Raw genomic sequence first — 4,694 nt, 5'->3', positions numbered from 1 at the left:
GAGGAGGCCGCCCGTGCCCGAACACCGGACGCCGCCGCGGCTCCCCCGGGACAGGGGAGCGCGGAAGAGCCGGCCCGCCGGGGGCCCTCTCCGACGCGACCCGAACGGCCTCATCGATCGCAAGAAAAACAGCCAACAGCGTCGCGTGCGGGCGGGTGTGCGGGAGCAACGTCCGCGAGAGGTGCTCGCGCCGACCTGAACATCGGCCCTGGCAAGAGCCGACCCGCCGGGGAGCCTCTCCGACGTGCTCGGGGAACGCCTCGGCGGGCGCTGCGTGCGGGTGAGGTGAGGTGCATCGTCGGCAAGCGGAGGCGCCGCCGCCTCGGCCGTGCCAATCCGCGCCGCCCGGTCCCCCCTTCGCCTTCCGAGCCTCCGGGACCGGTGAAAGCCGCCGGGGACGCCCCCGGACGCTCAGCGTTCGTGCGCCGGCGGACCACCCGCCGCTTTTCTCCACAGCTCTTTCTTTTCCCAGCGACTCGCGCGCGCGAGACCGCTTCTCGCTGCCCGGCGGGGCGAGGGGGGGGGCGGGAGGGAGTCGGCAGGCAGCTAAGGTTGACCAGTCGACAGAACCGACCCCCGAGCCCACGCCGCCACCGACGCCGCGCGACCCCTTTTCGTGCGCCGGCTCCCCCAGCCGCAAGTGCTCGCTCAGCACCGCTTCAGGAGCAGAGTCCCCGCTCTCTCCTAGAGACGGACACAAAAGTCACCGCCCCCGAAAAGCTCCAAGACCTTTTCAAGAGTCCCGCAGCGAGGCACCCGAGAGCAACCGACTTTTACCTCGACGTAACTGGAGGCAGAAAGAAACAGCGACGCCTACGACACCTTCCGAGCCGTCTCACGACCTACTCATCTACCGCTAGCCCCACGGCACGCCGCCAAGTCCCGTCCGAGTCAGGGTAGACGTGGCCGCCGTTCCCACAGCCCGACCGTCAGCGACCTCCTCCAGGCGGGCAGACGGGGCGCCCTCGGTAGGACACGGGTAGACCAGGCGGCCACAGGGGGACACGGTACACCTCCCGACCGCGGGAGGACACGGGGAGACCCGCCGGCCGGGACCGAACGCCGTCGGTCTGCCTTCCTTCGCTTTTCGCACGGGCCGTTCCGGCCCTTTTCGGAACTTTTCGGGCCTTTTCGGACCTTTCCGGCGCTTTTCGATGCTTTTCGCGTGGACGGACCCACTCGGGAACCGCGCGACCGACCGACAGACGGATGCCTTCGGACGCGCGCGCGCGCGCGCGCGCCCGTCGGTGCCGGGCAGACCCCGACGCCGTTCTCGCGGCCGGCCCCGCTGCAGCGACCCCTACAGGTCGCCACGGGCTACGCAAACATGGCGACCGCGGCCGGGTAGACCTGGCGGCCGCGGGAGGACACGGGTACGTCAGGCGGCCGCGAGGGGGCGCGGGGGGACCCGGTAGACCTGGCGGCCGCAGGAGAACACGGGGAGACTAGGCGGCCACGGGAGGACGCGGCACACCCGGCGACCGCAGGAGGACACCGGCAGACCCGCCGGCCGGGACCGAACGACGTCGGTCGGTCTGCCTTCCTTCGCTTTTCGTACGGGCCGTTCCGGCCCTTTTCGGACCTTTTCGGACCTTTTCGGCCCTTTCCGGCGCTATTCGCTGCTTTTCGCGTGGACGGACCCACTCGGGAACCGCGCGACCGACCGACAGACGGATGCCTTTGGACGTGCGCGCGCGCGTCCGTCGGTGCCGGGCAGACCCCGACGCCGTTCTCGCGGCCGGCCCCGCTGCAGCGACCCCTACAGGTCGCCACGGGCTATGCAAACACGGCGACCGCATAGACCCGGCGGCCGCAGGAGGACACGGGGAGACTAGGCGGCCACAGGAGGACGCGGTACACCCGGCAACCGCAGGAGGACACCGGCAGACCCGCCGGCCGGGACCGAACGCCGTCGGTCGGTCTGCCTTCCTTCGCTTTTCGTACGGGCCGTTCCGGCCCTTTTCGGACCTTTTCGGGCCTTTTCGGACCTTTCCGGCGCTTTTCGATGCTTTTCGCCTGGGCGGACCCACTCGGGAATCGCTTGACCGACCGACCGACCGACGGACGCCTTTGGACATGCGCGCGCATGCGTCCTTCGGCTTCCGGGTAGACCCGGACGCCGTTCTCGGCCAGGCGTTTGCCTCTGACGTCAGAGCGACGGGCGGCCCGAGGCAACCGGGGGCCGCGGCCGCGAGCTCGCCTTCTCGAACACCCGCCTCCCCGTAGCCCGGCTACCGGCCCCTATTCGCCTGGGGCGGGTTGGGCTGGGGGGGAGCGACTTTGCACCACGCTAAGCAACTACACGTTTCGTTTTCACAGCACTGTTTTGCTTTGATATGCTTCTCCTGCCACCGCTACGCGTTGCTTTTCCTGACCCTGCTTGACTATGCTTTTCCTGATAAGGCTTTCTTTTCCTTCCGAGGCTTTCCTTCGTCTCGCATTTCTTCCCTTTGCACTGCCGACCGTACCCGGCATGAGGGCCCTGCGGTCTTTGCCCCGCAGACACTGGGAACCGGCAGGAGGGCTGGCCGCCAGCTCCTTGCATTTGCTTCGCTTCTCTTTGTTTCTCCTTGCTTTGCTTTGCTTTGCTCTGCTCTTCCGGGCACAGTTTTGCTTTTCCTTCTCTGCGTTCCTCTGCTGTTCTCGCCCCTGCTTTGCTTTCCTTTGCCTCAGATTGCTTTGCGTCAGATTGCTTTGCTTTTTTTTTGTTGTTGTTTTTGTTTCTTTTTTTCTTCTTCTTCTTTTTTTTTTTTTTTTTTTTTTGTTAATATAGATACATATTCATTTTATTGCTTTGTTTTATTTTTGGACCTTTTGGCTTTGGTTTTCCTGGCCGCGCTTTGCTTTGCCTGGCCCTGCTTGTCATTTCTTTTCATTATGCCGCATTCTTTTCCCTAGCAGGGCTTTGCTTTGCCTTGCTCGGCTTTCCTCTTCATTTCTCTGCTCTCCTGTGCTGCGCTAGGCTTCCTTTGCAGACCGTCCCGACGATTTTGCCGATGAGGCGATCGGTATATTTAGGAACGCATAAACCCTCAGACACACAGCTGGGCCTCCCCGCAGCCCGGACACTGTCCCCTCGCAACTCGAGGGTGGGGGCAGCAGGCCCGGCCACCCGACATGGTCAGTTCTGTGGCCCCAGCCGTGTGGCCTGCTGCTAGGCGGTCCCCACTGCTCCCCGTCTGGGGACGGCGTTGGGTGAGGTTTTGAACGACGATCAGTAACTACATGATTCCCACAACTACATTGGATGGAAGGCAACAATCAATAAATAAATAAATAAATAAAGATAAAACCAGGTAAAGCAAGACATGGTTCTTGCCCGCTGTCACGGCGGACTATGAGGTGTCAGGGAGGCCGGGGAGCGGGCGAGCAGGGTACAGCCACGTTGTGGTTTAACCCGGCTGGCAGCTAAACACCACACAGTCGTTCGCTCACCCTCCCCCCTCCCTCTCTGGGATGGGGGAGAGAAACGGGAAAGTGAAGCCGGTGAGTTGAGATAAAGACAGTTTATTAAGACAGGAATATAATAATATAAGGAATATAAGGAATATAATAATAACAATAATAATAATAATAGTGATAATGATAATAGTATTAACAATAATAATGTGTAAGAAAACAAGTGATGCACAATGCAATTGCTCACCACCCGCTGACCGATGCCCAGCCTATTCCCGAGCAGCCGGCCCCCCCACCCCGGCCAGCCACCCCTATATATTGTTTAGCCATCCGAGTCTGGCCGCCAGCTCTACCCGGCATGAGGGCCCTGCGGTCTTTGCCCCGCAGACACTGGGAACCGGCAGGAGGGCTGGCCGCCAGCTCCTTACATTTGCTTCGCTTCTCTTTCTTTTTCCTTGCTCTGCTTTGCTTTGCTCTGCTCTGCTCTTCCGGGCACACTTTTGCTTTTCCTTCTCTACTTTGCTCTGCTGTTCTTGCCCCTGCTTTGCTTTGCTTTGCCTCAGATTGCTTTGCTTTGCTTTGTTTGCTCTGTCTTTCCTGGCAATGCTTTGCTTTTCCTCGTGCTACTTCGCTTTGCTTTGCTTTGCCTTGCTCTGCTTTGCCTCCACTGGCCATGTTTTCTTTTGCTTTTTCAGGCCACGCTTTCCTTTGTCTTGCTTTGCTTTGTATTCCTGCCACGGCTTTGCTTTACCTTCTCTGCTCTGCTTTGCTTTTCCTACCCCTGCTGTGCTTTGCCTTGCTTCCTCAAACTGCTTTCTTCCTTTTGCTCTACATTTCCTGGCACTGCTTTCCTTTTCGTTGTGCTACTTCACTTTGCTTTGCTCTGCCTTGCACTGCTTTGCCTTTCCTGGACACGCTTTACTTTGCTTTTCCTGGCCCTGCTTTGCTTGGGTTTCTTTTTGCCTTTTTTTTTTTTTTTTTTTACTTTAGATATATATTCATTGCATTGCTTTGTTTTATTTCTGGACCTTTTTACTTTGGTTTTCCTGGCCGCGCTTTGCTTTTCCTGACCCTGCATTTTCGGGCCATGCTTTCCTTTGTCTTGCTTCGCTTAGTATTCCTGGCACCTCTTGGTTTTACTTTCTCTGCTCTGCTTTGCTTTTCCTACCCCTGCTGTGCTTTGCCTTGCCTCAAACTGCTTTCTTTACTTTGCTCTACGTTTCCTGGCCCTGCTGGGACTTTCCTTGTACGAGTTTGCACTGCTTTGCTTTGCCTTGCTCTGCTTTGCCTTTCCT

General features: G+C 59.4%; 1 long non-coding RNA gene across 1 annotated transcript in view; it reads left to right on the top strand.

Moving 5' to 3' along the window:
- The window catches only part of LOC308187321, a 23,450-nt gene extending 20,054 nt beyond the window's left edge, over positions 1-3,396 (top strand). The window contains exon 2 of the long non-coding RNA XR_013944603.1: positions 3,201-3,396. This is a non-coding gene — a long non-coding RNA (uncharacterized lncRNA). The remainder of the gene's footprint in view (positions 1-3,200) is intronic.
- The last annotated feature ends 1,298 nt before the right edge of the window (positions 3,397-4,694 follow it).

This window comes from Anser brachyrhynchus, assembly GCF_964034855.1.
Source record: "Anser brachyrhynchus genome assembly, contig: SCAFFOLD_197, whole genome shotgun sequence".
NCBI lineage: Eukaryota > Metazoa > Chordata > Aves > Anseriformes > Anatidae > Anser > Anser brachyrhynchus.
This window is presented reverse-complemented; position numbering and strand designations above follow the sequence as displayed.